At 27.9% G+C, this 19118-nt stretch overlaps 1 long non-coding RNA gene and 1 pseudogene across 2 annotated transcripts in view; one reads left to right on the forward strand and one right to left on the reverse strand.

Moving 5' to 3' along the window:
* LOC106380051 overlaps positions 1-10458 on the reverse strand; it is a 30880-nt gene extending 20422 nt beyond the window's left edge. The window contains exon 1 of one of the 2 annotated variants that reach the window (XR_001276258.3): positions 2180-8340. This is a non-coding gene — a long non-coding RNA (uncharacterized LOC106380051). Of the gene's footprint in view, positions 1-2179 lie in introns of both variants that reach the window. The other variant, XR_002659024.2, reaches the window with a different exon arrangement.
* Positions 10459-13145: 2687 nt separating this feature from the next.
* LOC106379798 lies at positions 13146-15205 on the forward strand (annotated as a pseudogene).
* The last annotated feature ends 3913 nt before the right edge of the window (positions 15206-19118 follow it).

Genomic DNA, 19118 nt, shown 5'->3' on the forward strand with positions numbered 1-19118 from the left:
CTATCACCACTTCGTCCATAAAGTTATGGACAACTATGGGAAGCAGATCCACGAGTGGAAGAAGAAGTGGGAAATCAATAAGGTTCGATTTAATTTATTAAACAATTTTTTAATTTATTAAAATATTTTTAAATTTATTAAACTATTTTTAAATTTAATAAACTATTTTTTTTTATTATTAAAAGGTCCCAAAGTCGATGAACGACACGGTCTGGAAGGAGTTGTGTGCGCATTGGGATAAGGAAGAGACGAAAGAAACTTCTTCCACCAACTCCACCAACCGCAGGAGCGACCGTAAAGGGAAGGGCATCTACAAGCATAACTTGGGTGCTCAATCTATTGCCACTCTGGGAGATCGCATGGTAAGTTCAAACGTGTTTTCTTCAATTATTTGAGTTTCAGAATTTTAATTTATTATGCATTTCTTCTAATTTCTAATGTTTCTTTAATTTTGTTTTTTTCAAGGCGGAAGAAAATGATGGCGAGCCAGTTGATGATCTCGCCCTAATGAGGAGGGCGTATACCAACAAGAAGACCGGCCAGATTGATGACGGTCTTGTGAGGGACGTGGTCGACCTGGTCCAAACTCAGGTGGTAGACGAAGTGTCTCAGCTTCAAACCGAGGATGACGCTTCGACGGCTTCGACCAACTTGTCCCGGTTTAGAATCAACGAAATCGTTGAATCCGTAAGTTCTTTTTTTTGAAAGTTCAATTCATTTATTTTTTGGTTTAAATTTGTAAATTTGGCTATTTTCTATTCAGTCGGTTCCAAAGAAGAAGGGACGTTTGGTCGGTTTGGGTCGTCGCACCCGGTCGGTTCCTCCTTCTTCTGCACCACCGCCCTTTGTTGATCCAGAAGTACTTACGGCTCAGTTGAAGGACAAAGATGATCGTATATCTTTGTTGGAGACCCAGATGGCGGCTCAACAGGCGGGCTATGAGGCACAGAGGAGGCTGAACCAGCAAATGATGGAGATGATGCAGAGGATGTACCCGAACGAAGTGTTCCCGGACGTGCCAGACCTGTAGTTTTTTTTTTTCCAAAAACTCGGAATGTTTTATTTTTATTTGTCAAACTTTGAATATTAATTAATATGATTTCAATTTTAATTTTAATTTCCTATTTTCGAATTTAAATTTCAGAAATTTTATTTTTTTAAAAAAATTAATTATATTTTTTACGCGATCGATCGATCGGTTTATGGACATAAAGCCATCGATCGATCGATAAAACAAAAAAACGTTCGGAATATACCGACGGACAGGTTCCTCGGAATATACCGAGGAACTTTTCCCTCGGTATATACCGAGGGACGTTTCCCTCGGAATATTCCGAGCAACTGGTCCCTCGGTATATTCCGAGGAATATGTCCCTCGGTATTCCGATGAACGTCCGAGGAGATATCCCGAGGAAGCTCTCCCTCGGTATATTCCGAGGACTTTTCCGACAAACATGGGTCCTCGGAATTTCCTCGGAAGTTTGATTCCTCGGAATTCCGTCGGAAAATTTCGATGGATTTCCGAGGAAATATGAAATTCCGAGGAATTATTTCCGACGACTTGTTTCGTCGGTATGTCGTCGGAATAACGATATTCCGACGACATTCCGACGATTTTTTCCCTCAGAATCCTTGCTGTTTTCTTGTAGTGCTAAAATCCGGAGAAACTAACATATTTTTAATGTTGGTGGGAAAAATAACCTTACACATGATAATACCAATTAAATATGAAGTACATGATATCAAATGTGCCAAAAAATATCCTGAAAACTAACATTAATCAAAAACTAAAGTAGATTATCTTAAGTCTTTACTATATGGTACAGGAAGCTACTCTTCTAAAATGAATTTTTTTCTAATTAATATCACTTTATGAACAATGTTAGTTTACTTATTATTGTATTATTTTCCCATATGTTGGTTCCTTAATTATATATAACAAAAAAAAAACATGCAGGTTTCTCATTCATTAGTGTAAGCTTTGCAGCCATATATGATAGATATGTCAACCAAATGTCAAACTCTGACCAAATTCGTTTCTAAATCACATAACAATCAAGACTGGAAACTGGAAGATATATATTCACTATCTTACAAAGACTTTCATAAGGTGCTCACTAATAAAACCAAGTGTAATATAAACTACTCACATATATGTCTTCTACTCACATATTCTCACCTGATCCCTGAGCAGGTGGATTGTATTGATCTAGCAGTGTGTGTTAAACTGGATTTGGTTGGTTGAGTTGGCTGACTTGAGACGTCTCTCACGGATAAACTTTGGCTTTGTTCCAAATCCTATTTTGTAACTCATCACACAAACCTATGAAGATTGATGGAAAAACTATCATGAAATATATCAATTGATGAAAAAGTTAGATTAATCTTACCGTAATGGATTTGAATCAGATTGAAATAGATATATCCCACCATATAAACTAAACACTAAGCTGCGTCCCCTAGCTTCTGACCAGTGGCGGAGCTAGAGTCTAACTAGGGTGGTCACATGACTGTGGATCATATGTATTTGCAGCTGTTAAAGATAGCAAGATGATTCCATGGACCACAATCAGTTTTTGGCTCACTTGTGCTCCGATTTTCTCACAACGTTTATCCCCTGAACCATATACGTGTATTTAATGCTTCTCTTTGACTATGGACAACGGAGAATGCAGCCATATATGAATATATGTCAATACTCTTATTCAAATTTGACTTATTCACATAAAAACCATTAGTGTTACATAGCACATCGACTATTATTACTTTCGATACATACCACAAGGTGCACAGCTAACTCAAGATTCATTTTGGACTATAAGAATTAAATCAATATTTTGGTTTACTTTGTATTTTCGTAGGCTACATGAATAGATAACTGAACACTGTTTTCATTATTATTTTTATCTCACCATCTTCTTAAGTTTTTAATAAAAACTAAACCCAATACCAAAAACACTTAAACCCTATATAGATTATATGTAATCTCAAAACTATAATTTTTTTAAACTTAATAAATCTATATATTGTCAGATTCATGAAATATTATATGATATATTTAATAGTTCTCACAAATTATTAAATTCTTCCAAATGAATTTTAATTTAAAATAAAAATATATAATTAAATGCAAAAACATATATTTTCATGACTATTAGCTTTTTTTTACAATTAATCTACCAAATTGATTTTGTATCATGTTGATATGGTTCACGCAAAACATTTTAAAATTTAGACGAGATTTACACAATTATTCTTCTGTCTAGCAACTTACCAAATATACCTATTTACTGTTAATAAATATATCCTACCAACATTAAGAATATAAATATTCAAATTTATATCAATCATAAATACTATATATTAGAATAGATTTTGAAGAGATTTTAGCTAAGGAAAATATTCTGAATTGTATCACCCTATTGGTACTCATACATTCATTTCTTACGTAATTAAATGTACTAAAATTATATATATATATATATATATATATATATATATATTCCCTTAAAAATTATATACATGGTTGAACTGTTGCCCATATCGCTGATTATATAAGTTTTTTTTATTGACAACACATACTTATATTTTTATACAGTATCTTATAATCTAAAATATGAATATAATTTATTACAATTTTGTAAGAATTAATGTAAGTTCTATATTTCTGGTTTTCAACGTGTGTAAACGGTTGTACATGATATATATCATTCGTGATCTATTTTAAAATAATTATGCATACATCATAACACATATTCATATATTTATAATATAATTTACTTTAAAATATAAAATTTAAAAATATTAAAGGTGAAATAATCAATTTTGATTTATAGTTTGAAAATATTGCAAGTCAGAATATTTATAAATAAAATTAATGTATTTTGTTTGATAAAAATAAATTGTTAACAGTTAGCTAAAATAGGTTAAACAAAGAGACTCATAATATGAGTAAAAATTATCCAAAATCTCTAAAATTATAGTTCAATTAAAATAGCAAAATAAATTTAATACACAAATTTAAACATAAATCATAGGAAATGTTAAAACATATAAATTATTTTTTTTTTGAAAAAAAGGCAACATATAAATTATTTATAAAATTATACTTTTTATTACATATAGAAGATATATGGCCTCATTTGAAAATCTAGAGAAAAGTTATGTTTATCGACAAAACACATTGAGATTGGTATAAACTCTTCACTAGGTTTGGAATACCTTAGTTAAACAAGATTTTCCTTTTTTGAAAAAGTATCAATTCCGCGCTTCAAAGCTTGATTCAAAAGTTTGAATTAATTTTTGAAAAATATCATCCGATTTATATGGGATTTTATCGGGTCAACCAATATTTGATAGCGGGTTAATTATAGATTTTTACGTTTTCACCGAGTTTTATCAGATTTCTATATTTAAGGTTTTAACAAAATTCATACCGAATTATATACGAATCACCTGATTTACTTTTGATACTGTAGGGTTGGGTCATGTATGAAAACACCGCTAAAACTATTAAAAATTCTACAAATATATACTATTAGATTAGCTCAAAATCTGCCAAATAATTTTTTTTGACTCATCAACTCAACAAATGTAACACTATTTGATAAATACACAAAATGCAATGATGACGTTGTAACATAAGAATGTGCGTATAAATTCTAAAATAAACTATTTAATAAATTATATAATTTTGTAACTTAATAATATACTTTGAAACATCAAAACCAAAACAATGAAAAAAATCCGCGTTTTTGAACCGCGGATCAAAATCTAGTTTATATTATTAAAAGAAAAAGATTCTTAAAAAATCAACCTATGAAAAGTTACTGTGCCTTTTCATTTTTAATTTAATATCTTCTAACTGCCTAATACACCTGTCAAAATATATTATTACGCATGGGCTTACTTTTATGACCAAACTCACGGTTCATTCTATCTTCTTAACCAAATTATATTAGATATGTAAATTTCATTACATCATGTGCCAAATTATTGTATTTCATGTTATTCATTTTATAGTTATATTTACGCTTCCTACATCTATATTATTAAAACTAAAGTACATTTTGGTAATATTTGGAAACATGGATAGTAGAATAAATGAAAATTGTTTGGAAACATGGATAGCAGATTAAATATTTTCTTTTATTTACACATTTAACCATTGCATTTACAATAAATTAACTACTTTCTTTTATATTTCTTTTTATTTACAGATTCTACCACTACATTTAAAATAAATTTAAATTAATTAATTATGATGATTGTTGTTTCTTTGTGGTGAAATTAAAAACACAAACTAATATATATAGTATATATTATATAAAACAACTTTCAAGTACAATATTACCTTATTTGATTTAGTCAAATATAAAAATTTAGAGAGTTCAACTTTTCAATAAAACAAAATATCATAAAATTAATAATAATTCATAGAAAACTAATGCAAACAATTATTATTTTTAGTATGTTGTTTCATTTTAAAATAAATTAACAAAAACAACAACAGATAAATAGTATAATTACATCAAACTGCATCAATTTATAAAAAAATTAATATAGTATTATGTACAAAATAAAAATATATTATTAAAAAATTATATTATAAAATAATATATTCTACTATATATGTAAATTACAAAACATAAAAAAATATATATGGATATTTTTAATAAAACCAACGATTTATGAGTTTACGTTGAAGACAAATTAAATCAAACACCCGCACGGGGGTGCGGATCAAGTTCTAGTTATAAATTATAACCGATGAACTCCACATTATATTTACGAAATGTTTAAAAACACTCAAAAAATATAGTTGTAAATATAATTAGTTTCAAAAAATAACTTACAGTATTTTATATATAAATTAGTTATAAATAAAATTTTAATATATTTTCACCTCATAATAGTTCAACCTAAAATTAAAATCTATTTTTTTTTATAAATTTCTCTTGTATTATAAATTACAGTATATATTTTTTTATAGTTGTCTCTTATAATATAAATTTCAGTAATACATAATCTACCGTTTGAGTTTACTCATGTTACAATTAATTTAGCACATTAGCTTTTTCTAAAAACACTAATACGTGAACAATTTATTAAATACAGATCTTGAAAATATTTGTTCACATCTAAAATATCTTTATCTCTATATTAAATATACAGATAGTGTACTATCATTTGCTAACGAGATCTATTAACAGATTTCTATATTTAACGTAGATTTGGATTCAGGAACAAGTCTAACCGGGCAAAGATATGTGTTACTTAATAATGCCATGATTTGAACCGAACTAAATATTTAAAATAATTAATTTAAGTAAATTTCATCAAAGGTTCAAAACAACACTTAACTAATTTTCTAAATAGGTAATAATGTTAACAAAATTTATGAAGAATATTTTTCATAGAGTTTACGGAGATTGTGGATTTGTGATCAATACATAATCTGCATAACAAATAACTATCAAAGAAAATAAGCATCACTAAAACTACTATTCTTTTCTCGAGAAACCTTTGAAAGCCAGTTGTCCTATATATTAGTAGTCTATGTGCAAGTCCAAAACTGATATAAATATCTATACTATTAAAACATATAAATTATACACACTAAAAATTGATTAAAATTGTAATACTATTGATCATTAAAAAAACTATAAATTAAAATGCATAATATAAATACATTACATTTATTTATATGAAAAATTAAATAATTTATTCAGTTTTAAATACTATTATAAAGTATATGAGTAGTTAGTTAATTTTGTAAAAAATATTATAAGATTTTCCTAGGTTTTTTTCTTAATCAACCGATGTTGGTTCATAGGTAAATGACGAGTTTATGGGTTTTATCAGACTACAATTAATAGTTATTCATAAATCTGAATTTTATGGAAACATATCAGTTGGTAGAACCTATAATAGAATGGTACATGAAGAACATAAGCCAGTCCGGATGATTTATGGCCACTGAGTTAACGAGTTCGACCACAAGTTTGGATCGGATATAAAAACATTGCTCACATCTTAATTCATTTATAAACCACATATGTACTCCACTAAAAAGAGTTAAATAATTTATAAAGTTAGAATGTTTTTTCGCAATTTAATTGTAGATGCACTATCAGTCTTCAGATTCTGTTTTTTCTTTTTTGGTGTTTTGGTTCTAGAAACGTTCATGTATTTACAATGTCTGGTTTGGTTTGGTTTGGTTTGGTTTCAGTTAGATTATTTCGGTTTTTGGTTCAGTTCAATAGAAAAGTTGAGGACCGACTAATATGCAAAAAAAAACAAAATGGGGTCCAATTAAATTTTGGTTTGATTCTAGATTTTTGGGGGGTTACAGATTTATAGACAAAATAAAATATCGGATAAATTGGGATTTTCAGTTTAAATATTTACTAATTTCTCTATGAGATAATGTATAGGTTGGGAACATTTTTTCGGAACCGCGAATCGAACTGAAAAAAAATACAAAAATGGATAGTAGAATAAATGAAAATTGTTTGAAAACATGGATAGCAGATTAAATATTTTCTTTTATTTACACATTTAACCATTGCATTTACAATAAATTAACTACTTTCTTTTATATTTCTTTTTATTTACAGATTCTACCACTACATTTAAAATAAATTTAAATTAATTAATTATAATGATTGTTGTTTCTTTGTGGTGAAATTAAAAACACAAACTAATATATATAGTATATATTATATAAAACAACTTTTAAGTACAATATTACCTTATTTAATTTAGTCAAATATAAAAATTTAGAGAGTTCAAATTTTCAAGAAAACAAAATATCATAAAATTAATAATAATTCATAGAAAACTAATGCAAACAATTATTATTTTTAGTATGTTGTTTCATTTTAAAATAAATTAACAAAAATAACAACAGATAAATAGTATAATTACATCAAACTGCATCAATTTATAAAAAAATTAATATAGTATTATGTACAAAATAAAAATATATTATTAAAAAATTATATTATAAAATAATATATTCTACTATATATGTAAATTACAAAACATAAAAAAAAATATATGGATATTTTTAATAAAACCAACGATTTATGAGTTTACGTTGAAGACAAATTAAATCAAACACCCGCACAGGGGTGCGGGTCAAGTTCTAGTTATAAATTATAACCGATGAACTCCACATTATATTTACGAAATGTTTAAAAACACTCAAAAAATATAGTTGTAAATATAATTAGTTTCAAAAAATAACTTACAGTAGTTTATATATAAATTAGTTATAAATAAAATTTTAATATATTTTCACCTCATAATAGTTCAACCTAAAATTAAAATCTATTTTTTTTTTATAAATTTCTCTTGTATTATAAATTACAGTATAGATTTTTTTATAGTTGTCTCTTATAATATAAATTTCAGTAATACATAATCTACCGTTTGAGTTTACTCATGTTACAATTAATTTAGCACATTAGCTTTTTCTAAAAACACTAATACGTGAACAATTTATTAAATACAGATCTTGAAAATATTTGTTCACATCTAAAATATCTTTATCTCTATATTAAATATACAGATAGTGTACTATCTTTTGCTAACGAGATCTATTAACAGATTTCTATATTTAACGTAGATTTGGATTCAGGAACAAGTCTAACCGGGCAAAGATATGTGTTACTTAATAATGCCATGATTTGAACCAAACTAAATATTTAAAATAATTAATTTAAGTAAATTTCATCAAAGGTTCAAAAAAACACTTAACTAATTTTCTAAATAGGTAATAATGTTAACAAAATTTATGAAGAATATTTTTCATAGAGTTTACGGAGATTGTGGATTTGTGATCAATACATAATCTGCATAACAAATAACTATCAAAGAAAATAAGCGTCACTAAAACTACTATTCTTTTCTCGAGAAACCTTTGAAAGCCAGTTGTCCTATATATTAGTAGTCTATGTGCAAGTCCAAAACTGATATAAATATCTATACTATTAAAACATATAAATTATACACACTAAAAATTGATTAAAATTGTAATACTATTGATCATTAAAAAAACTATAAATTAAAATGCATAATATAAATACATTACATTTATTTATATGAAAAATTAAATAATTTATTCAGTTTTAAATACTATTATAAAGTATATGAGTAGTTAGTTAATTTTGTAAAAAATATTATAAGATTTTCCTAGGTTTTTTTCTTAATCAACCGATGTTGGTTCATAGGTAAATGACGAGTTTTTGGGTTTTATCAGACTACAATTAATAGGTATTCATAAATCTGAATTTTATGGAAACATATCAGTTGGTAGAACCTATAATAGAATGGTACATGAAGAACATAAGCCAGTCCGGATGATTTATGGCCACTGAGTTAACGAGTTCGACCACAAGTTTGGATCGGATATAAAAACATTGCTCACATCTTAATTCATTTATAAACCACATATGTACTCCACTAAAAAGAGTTAAATAATTTATAAAGTTAGAATGTTTTTTCGCAATTTAATTGTAGATGCACTATCAGTCTTCAGATTCTGTTTTTTCTTTTTTGGTGTTTTGGTTCTAGAAACGTTCATGTATTTACAATGTCTGGTTTGGTTTGGTTTGGTTTCAGTTAGATTATTTCGGTTTTTGGTTCAGTTCAATAGAAAAGTTGAGGACCGACTAATATGCAAAAAAACAAAATGGGGTCCAATTAAATTTTGGTTTGATTCTAGATTTTTGGGGGGTTACAGATTTATAGATAAAATAAAATATCGGATAAATTGGGATTTTCAGTTTAAATATTTACTAATTTCTCTATGAGATAATGTATAGGTTGGGAACATTTTTCTGGAACCGCGAATCGAACTGTATCAAACTGAAAAAAAATACAAAAATTGAACTGAATTTTTCATAAATAACCGGGTAATATATCACTGAAACCGAAAATTTGAAACTGAGTCGAGAACCGGATGAGAAACTTAATTTTTAAAATACAAATTATATACTTATAAATATTAATTTCAAAGTAACTAAATATCTTAAAATACTATGTATAAACCGAATCACCCAAAAACAAATTACTTAAATATTTTTTATTTAAAATATTAAAAATTATCCGATATTTTTATGTGGACAACTAAAAATAAAAAAATTTCAAATTTTTTATTTACTTCGAAAAAAACGCGCTTTTCAAGCCCATGTCAAAATCTAGTAAATAATGTTAAAAAATATCAGGATAGGGTTCAAAAAAAAATCGAGCTCCAAAATTTATGAGGTTCGAGAGATATTTTAACCAAATGATCCAAAATTAGTTAATTGTCCTATGTAATATAACAAAATTTAAAACTTTACCGGTATTATGTGACGGAAATCATGACAAAAAACTTTACACCAGTAAAAAAGATTATGATTATGGCTGTTCAATATGGTAAAACCGAACCGTACCGAACCGAACCGAACCGAAATAGACAATATGGTTTGGTTTTGGTATATACCATATAAACCGAATGGATATAATTTTATAAAAACCGTAGGATTTGGATATGGTTTGGTATATAACCGATTAAACCGAATAAACCGAACAAAACCGACTAAAAGTAGAAACATGTAAATATGTATCTATTTTATAACAATACATGAATATCTATTTGTTATATAAGTTAAATTTGTGCTAATAACTATTACCATAATGTTATAGTAATAAAGAAAAATTTGTAAAACAATTGAACTATAATTAAATAACAATACATCGCAATTCAGACATCTTATTTTTAAGTTTTTTTTTTATCTTTTTGCTTTATTTTAGTATTCACTAAATTAATATGAAGATTATAAATTTGATAGAAAATAATTAATGGAAAATTTTCATAACTTTTTTCTTATTTATAAACAAACAGAGTTTCGTATTCAATCGAAAAAGCATAACTTTAATTACCACTAAATATGAAAGAGTGGAAAAACTTTTCTTTCATGTTTCTGTTTTGTTTCATATTTTTATTTTCAAAATTTCAGGCTCTGATTTTAATTATAGATTTGATTATTTTATTTGATGGTAGAAGCATTTTTACTTTTTTGTTCATTTATTTGAACATGTAATATATTTTTAATAAATGACTGTGTTGACAATATGACTCTAAAATTCATTTTATATGATCTCAAACTAAATAATTATGTTTTTTGGAATAAAACCGAATAAACCAAAAACCGACGGTATATAAACCTAACCGAACCGAAGTAAATATGGATTTAGAACGGTAGTTATATTTTACTAACCGAAATACCGAAAACCGAAAAAAATCGAACCTAAACCGAACCAATATCCGGATTGAACACCCCTATGATTTATAACATGGTTAATCTATACTATTAAAGCAGAATCCCTAGTAGGATTGCCCTTATTTTTCTTAAATATTTGCAATGGCACGTCATTGTCTTTTAGAATAATTTTTAAATCAAGTCGCCAAATAAATTTTCAACCAATCAGATATCAAGAATTTTGATAACCAATCACATTAATACTTGGGAGCGGAAAGTTAGTAACCGCTGGAAACTAAATATATTCTAAGCATTAATGTGGATTCCATCCATAAAATCCCTAACAAAACCTACATCACAATTCACAATATATACGAAATCATAAAAAGCCCTTATGTACAACCACGGAAATCTTAACTATTCCATAAAAAATGTTGTCTACAAAGAGATGTCATACTATAATATAAATAAAACATGAAGGAGAAACTTAATTACATTTTGAAATTGAGAATCCAAATCGTGACTACATTATAACAATAAAAGTATTTATAATCAAATACACATTTCAGTTTTAAAATATACTTTTATATGATTATAACAAATCCCGTCTTTCAAAGCGTTGGTCAAAATCTAATAGTCAATATTTAAAACAAAAATATAATAGTGCTGTTATTTCACCACTTCATTCAAATTCGGCATATTCTGCATATTGCTAATAACTAAAAAAAAAAAAAGCGAAATTGGTCTCAGATAGGGGTGTTCAATCCGGATACCGGTTCGGTTTTGGTTTGGTTTTTTCGGTTTTTGGTATTTCGGTTAGTAAAATATAACTACCATTTGAAATCAATATTTACTTCGGTTCGGTTCGGTTTATATACCGTCGGTTTTCGGTTTATTCGGTTTTATACCAAAACATAATTATTTAGTTTGGGATCATATTATATAAATTTTAGAGTCATATATTGTCACCGCAGTCATTTATTAAAAAAATATTACATTTTCAAATACAAGAACAAAAAAATAGAAACGCTTATACCTTCAGATGAAATATTCAAATGTAGAATTAAAATCAAAGCTCCAAATTTTGAAAATAAAAATAAAAAATAAATGAGAAGTACGAAGGAAAAGTTTTTCCACTCTTCCATATTTAGTGTTCATCAAAGTTATACTTCTTCGAGTGAAAGTCTGTTCGTTTATAAATAAGAAAAAATTTGTAAATTTTTTTTCTAATTATTATCCATCAAATTTATAACCTTCACTTTAATTTAATAATGCTAAGAGAAAGCAAAATGATTAAAAAAGAAGACTAAGAAAATAAGAATCCTCGAGCTACGATGAATTGTTATTTAATTAGCCAAACAAGCAAACCTTTTGTGAGTTTATAAATAATGTCATTAAAGAAATGCGTTGCAAACTGCTTAATTTACTTTCCTAGATCAGTGCATCAGTTAGAGCGGATATGGGGTGTGCGTTACCCATATGAAGGAAGACAAAAAAACCAGTGCGACTTCATGCCTTGTTCTCAGAGAAGACTTTTCATCCGAAAAAAATGTATGACTCGACCCAACCCAACCCAACTTGACTCGGCTCTATCCTGTCCGTACCAATGTTTTTAAATTTTGATCCTGAAAACTGAACCGAATAACTATTTGAGACACAATTCAATATGGCTCGATACTTCACAAATTTTATCTACATATAAATTTAAAAACAATATTAATAAATATGGTACACAAATAAAACATAAATAAATATCATATACGTAAAACATTGAAAATATTAGCTAGTATTTTGTTCATTCGATTGATAGATTTTTGATAATTGTAATTACCTTTTATCCAGTTCTACTTAAAACCAGTGTTTTGAAATCCGATCCGGACCCGCGGTTGAACCGGTAAACCCGGCAACCCTGAAAAAATCCGGTTTGGGTTTTGTGAAAAACTCAATATTTAGAAACCCGCAAAAACCCAATAGAACCCGGAATCCGATACCGGTTGAACCACTGGTTGAACCAATAAATAACTTTTACTTCATTTTTAATTTTTAATTATGTTTTTAGATTATGTTTTATATTCTAAATTTCTAACTAAGAAGTGATATACCTACAAAAAAGGTTAGGTTTTTCCTTTTCAGTTTTATATTTGTGATTTTTAGATTTTAATGAAGATTTCACTATGCCACTTGAAGAAAATAAAAGTGAACAATGGTAGAGAGAACCAAAATTAGTTGATGTGATTTGGTGTTAGTTTATTTCCGTTATTGATAATTTTTTATAATGATTTTTTACTTTTGGTTTATTTTGTATTTGAAATTTAATTTATTATTCACATTAAACATTTAAATATTTATAAATTTTATGTCTTCATTTTTTTAGATGCCATAACTCTTACCTTATTAGACAAAATTATAAATAGTCTAAACTATTTTTTGATATTTTGTATATCTAATGAAAATAAAAATATATAAATTAAAGTTAAGTATTTTCTAAATGTTATTAAACATAAAAATATACACATCCAAACTATTATTTTATGTTTATAAAAACATTTAGAAAATATTAAACTTTAGTTTCTATATTTTTATTTACATAGCTGATATATTATTATATAATAAAATTAATTCATTTATTAATCTGTGGTCGACCCAGTGACCCAGCGACCCGGTAAATCGTCCGGTTCAGTGTCCGGGTCGGATTTAAAAACATTGCTTAAAACATAACTCGGCTTCGCCGTCGGCTGATCCAATTTAAAAAACACTAATCCTTATTCCTTACTAATTATGTTGAAGAAAGTAGTCTTGGTCATTACTCATAGTTTGGACTCTTCTTTAAAGTTCTTTCCAACTTCGTGTTCTCCACGTGCTTTCAATGGCGACACCATCTCCTCTTCCTCCGACGGTCAACCTCTGGGTGGTCTTAACAGAATCAAAACGGATAATAAACGCCCACTCGCGCCACTTCCTAGCTCTCTCCCTCCTCTTCCTCCTCCCCATCTCCTTCTCCGTCACCGTCTACCCCTCCATCTCCCGCCTCATCATCAACCAATCCCCCCCCCTTCTCACACCACCTTCTCCCTCCTCAAATCCCACAACGATATCGATCCCAAGACCGTCCTCCTCCTTCTGATCGCTTACGTCGTCTTCGTCACCGTCTTCAACCTCTTATCCATCGGATCAATCACGTACAGTGTCTTCCAAGGCTTCTACGGAAGGCCCGTGAAACTCATCTCCGCCGTCAAATCAAGCTTCACCTCTTTCTTCCCTCTCCTCGCTACTCTCGTCTCCTCCAACTCCATCGTCTTCTTGATCTTACTCATTCTAGGGCTCGCATCCTTCTCGTTGACTCGAGTGATCGAGCTCATCGTCCCAGGTCTCGAAGTCAGTTACGCTTCAACTTACTTCCAAGCAGTTGAATGATAATACTCATCTTTATTGCGATCGTGATAAAGCTCTATGGCATGGAAAGCGTTTCTCTTTCTATGATCGTCGTCTTCAGTATAGCTCAATCGAGTCTTGTCTGGATCAGCAACGTAACCGCTTCCGACATTGAAAATGGCGGGAAACTGTGGACTAACGCTGTCTTCGTTGTCCAGATCGTGGTCACGTCTGCGTTACTAACGGGTTTGATGATGTACTATTTGGCGGGGACCACTGTGATGTATATGTATTGTAAAGCTGTTCAGGGTAAGCTTGTTTGGGAGATAGCTGAGGAGTTTGCGAGAGAGTTTGTGAGTTTGCCTTTTGATGATGGTAAAGTTCCTCACGTGGTGTCTGTAGCTTACAACGGATGATGAAGAGTTAATGGTCAGTGTTTGTGTGTTGAATCTTGTTTTAAGTGTTTGACTGAATTGGACATGTCCAAGCTTTTGTAATGTGTGTGAATGATCTAAACGTGTGGTTATTGAAAGTTTTTTTGTAAAGATTAATCATCTTCCATGAAAGATTTTATTTTCTTACTAACATCCCTATTTACGGATACAATTTTATTTTCTTTATATGAAAAAATGACTAATATCAAAGTCTTTTTTATTTTAAATTAATTTTAATTTTATGTTTCATGTATTATTTTGAAACAAATGTCATTTAATATTAATTAACAATATCTTTATATATTTGTCAACTATTTTTATATACTTTTTGCATAGACATACATGTGCACTTTGATAAGAAGATCTTGTAACTAAGTATTCACCACAACTGAAGTATCTAATTTTTTTTTGAAAGTTTAAATATTTTTTTTAATGCTTATTTCACTACCGACCAAATTGTACTGAAATGATTTTCTTAATAATTTTTTTTTCTTTTTCTTAAACTATTATCTGTTTAGAAACTATAATATGAAACTATTGGGTTCACATGACGACTATCTAAATTCATAGCATGAAAATAAATAAATAATATTAATTTTTAGTTTTTACCAGAAAAAAAAACAAAAAATCAAACATTTTAACCGAATAAACTAAAATGAATATTAATTTAAAATAATAGTTATATTTTAGAAGATTAAAAACAAAAAAAAAAACTTAAAACCGAACCAATATCCAGATTAAACATATTTAATGTCTTTTTAATTAAAAATAACGAAACTAATAATCACATCCCGCTCAAGGCGCTGATTATTACCTAGTAGTTATTACAAGAAGAAACTTACTACACAGACTGTAACCTTTTATCAAAGTTTCTATTTGTAGAAACATGTGGTAATGTCACATTACTAAGAACATGATTACTGGGAGGTTCTTAAGGTGGGGTTCTTAGCGGAATATAAGAATCTGTCTCTTAACTTTTAACTAAAAAAGCTAAGAACCGGTTCTTAAATAAGAGTTTTAAGAGTCGATTCTTAACATTTTTAGTTAAAAGTTAAGAGACGGATTATTATATTCCGCTAAGAACCTCACTCTAAGAACCCCCAATAATCATGCTCTAATGTGAAACTAAACAAGTTCATTAACCAAAAATAAAACGGCACAAGTATTCTTCTTTTCTCAAGTGATTTGCTCTTCTTTAAGCCTTAGACGGGCAACTGTCTGTTGTTGGTTCAAGTTAACCGTTGAGAGATTGTTGTTTGGTCTTAACTGATGGCTGCTGGTTCTAGAAGCTGGAACGTCGTGGTTATGTTTCCCTTCATATGTTGTTACAATAGCTTTTGGGACATTTTCTGCTCTTTTTACATGTTTTCTCACTCCACATCCAGGTGTTGTACAACTGAATTCAATTTATTCCAGAGTCCAGACAATAATCAAATGGAAAACATCATATATATTAAAGCAGAAGTCACAACATTTATTCATGTGTGATTTTTTTTTTTAAAATGGACTTAATGGATCTATTCCTAAAAAGTCACGTTACATTTAATAATTAATCTTATCATTTAAATTTTGGGTCTACCATAAATTTTTATTGGCTATCAATAATTGGATTTAAACAATAGATGATCCATTGGATTTATAGATAGTATAAATTAAATAGATATAATTTAATGTTGTAATACTTTACCTCTATATGCTAAATATATAAATATTTGTCGATGTTAACTTTTAAAATTATAAAGTTTTTTTTAAATAACAAAAATCATATTATCTAACAATGATTAATCTTTACTACCTTAAACTAATGAAAACAAATTTTAAACTATATAGTTTATTTTAAAAATTAAACAAAAACTAAATGTTTAATTATTTACTCGATAATATAAATCTATGAAGCGAAAAGTTTAATTTTTTAAAAACTTTCTAAATTTGTGAAATGTTACAATATCTTTGAATATGACAATAAAATAATATTTTACTAATCTTTATATATAGTTACGATTTTAATAATAAAATAATAATACGAAAATATATATATAGAAGAAGATACAAATACATGTGAAAGTTTGAAACAATCTATTCAATGAAAAAAATATACAGTAAACTTATTATGTTTTAAAAATTGATAGACACATATATATTACAATATATACCAATTTAGAATTGAAACAAAATATTTATTTAAAAATAAATAAAAACAAAAACCCGCGCGGTTGCGCGGATCGAGATCTAGTACTATAGTTGTTTTGAGAATCAAATGGAAAATTATACTAAAGTGTTGATCAAAGATGCATGTACAGTCGAGGAGTGGGATTTTGGGATATGATTTCAAATTTTACTTTAGTATACAGTTGCATGTTTATACAACCATACATTTTTGTGTTATGAAGCATTTCATATATCTATTCTATTAAAACATACACTCATGTGGATGCGTGTGTTAGTCTCTAGTTAGCCATTAAAATCAGAAAAATCAAAACAACTTTTGAGGTTTTAAATTTTATAATTGGATGTTAAATCATATCTCTACAAGGTTAAAGCATTAAAAAAAGAAGAAAATGCAAAATAATGATGAAATAAAGGAAATAATGTATGAGGGCCGCAAGTAGGGGTGTTCAATCCGGATATCGGTTCGGTTTCGGTTCGGTTTTTTCGGTTTTTTGGTATTTCGATTTGTAAAATATAACTACCATTCTAAATCCATATTTACTTCGGTTCGGTTCGGTTTATATACCGCCGGTTTTCAGTTTATTCGGTTTTATACCAAAAACATAATTCTTTATTTTGGGATCATATTATATGAATTTTAGAGTCTTGTTGTCAACACATTCATTTATTAAAAAATATTATAAGTTTAAATAAAAGAACAAAAATAAAAAATGTTTCTATCATCTAATAAAATAATCAAATCTATAATTAAAATCAAAGCTCAAAATTTTGATAATAAAAATAAAAAACAAAAAATAAAACAGAAGCACGAAGCACAAAAAAATAAGTTATTATATTCTTTCATATTTAGCGTTCATCAAAGTCATGATTCTTCTATTAAACACGAAACTCTATTCGTTTATAGATAAAAAAAATTGTGAAGAATTTCCACTAATTGTTATCATCGAATTTATAATCTTTATTTCAATTTAGTCAATGCTAAATTAAAGCAAAAAGATCAAAAGAAGACTAAGAAAATAAGAAGCATGTTTGCGATGAATTGTTATTTAATTATAGTTCAAGTGTTTTACAAATCAGGAATATTTTATTGCTGTAAAAAATATGGTATTAGTTATTAGCAAAAAAAAATAACTTATGATTTTCATACGTTGTTATAAAATATATACATATTTACATGTTTCTATTTTTTGATCGGTTTTATTCGGTTTATTCGGTTTTATCGGTTATATACCGAACCATATCCAAATCCTACGGTTTTTTAAAAATCATATCCATTCGGTTTGTATGGTATATACCAAATCCAAACCATATTATCTATTTCGGTTCGGTTCGGTTTTGTCATATTGAAATAGTTGCAAAACCCCGAACTGCTTTTAAAAAATGAAGACCAAATTACAAAATTAATGCCACTCATTTAAAAAACGCGTAGAAGAAGCATCATGAGAAGGTCGGGCGTCGAACCCACGTCTGGAACATTGCCATTCAAATTAAATTTATTTGTAAGTAGCTTTATATACATATATATATATATATGCAAAAAAAAAACTTAAACACTTAAAACTAATTTCCCACTAATCTTCAAATTTATATCAATTCCTAAGTCCATAATGACCGTCTGACTCATGCCTAGCTTAATTTCAAACATAGATATTGGATATAAACTAAATAAAATATTACTATAAAATAATATTTAGACTTTAATTATGTGTATAATAGTTTGAATTGGTTTAGTCACTCATTTTATCGAATTAATTTTATTAATTTCATGAGTTTGACTTTTCACCTTAGATGTGTGAATATATTTTCACATTTTCGTATATTTGATGTTGATTTTAAAGTGCGGTTAAAAAAAAATAAAGTGATGATCAGTACGAAAATGAATAAACGACTA

This window comes from Brassica napus, chromosome C2 (assembly GCF_020379485.1).
Source record: "Brassica napus cultivar Da-Ae chromosome C2, Da-Ae, whole genome shotgun sequence".
Classification (NCBI taxonomy): domain Eukaryota; kingdom Viridiplantae; phylum Streptophyta; class Magnoliopsida; order Brassicales; family Brassicaceae; genus Brassica; species Brassica napus.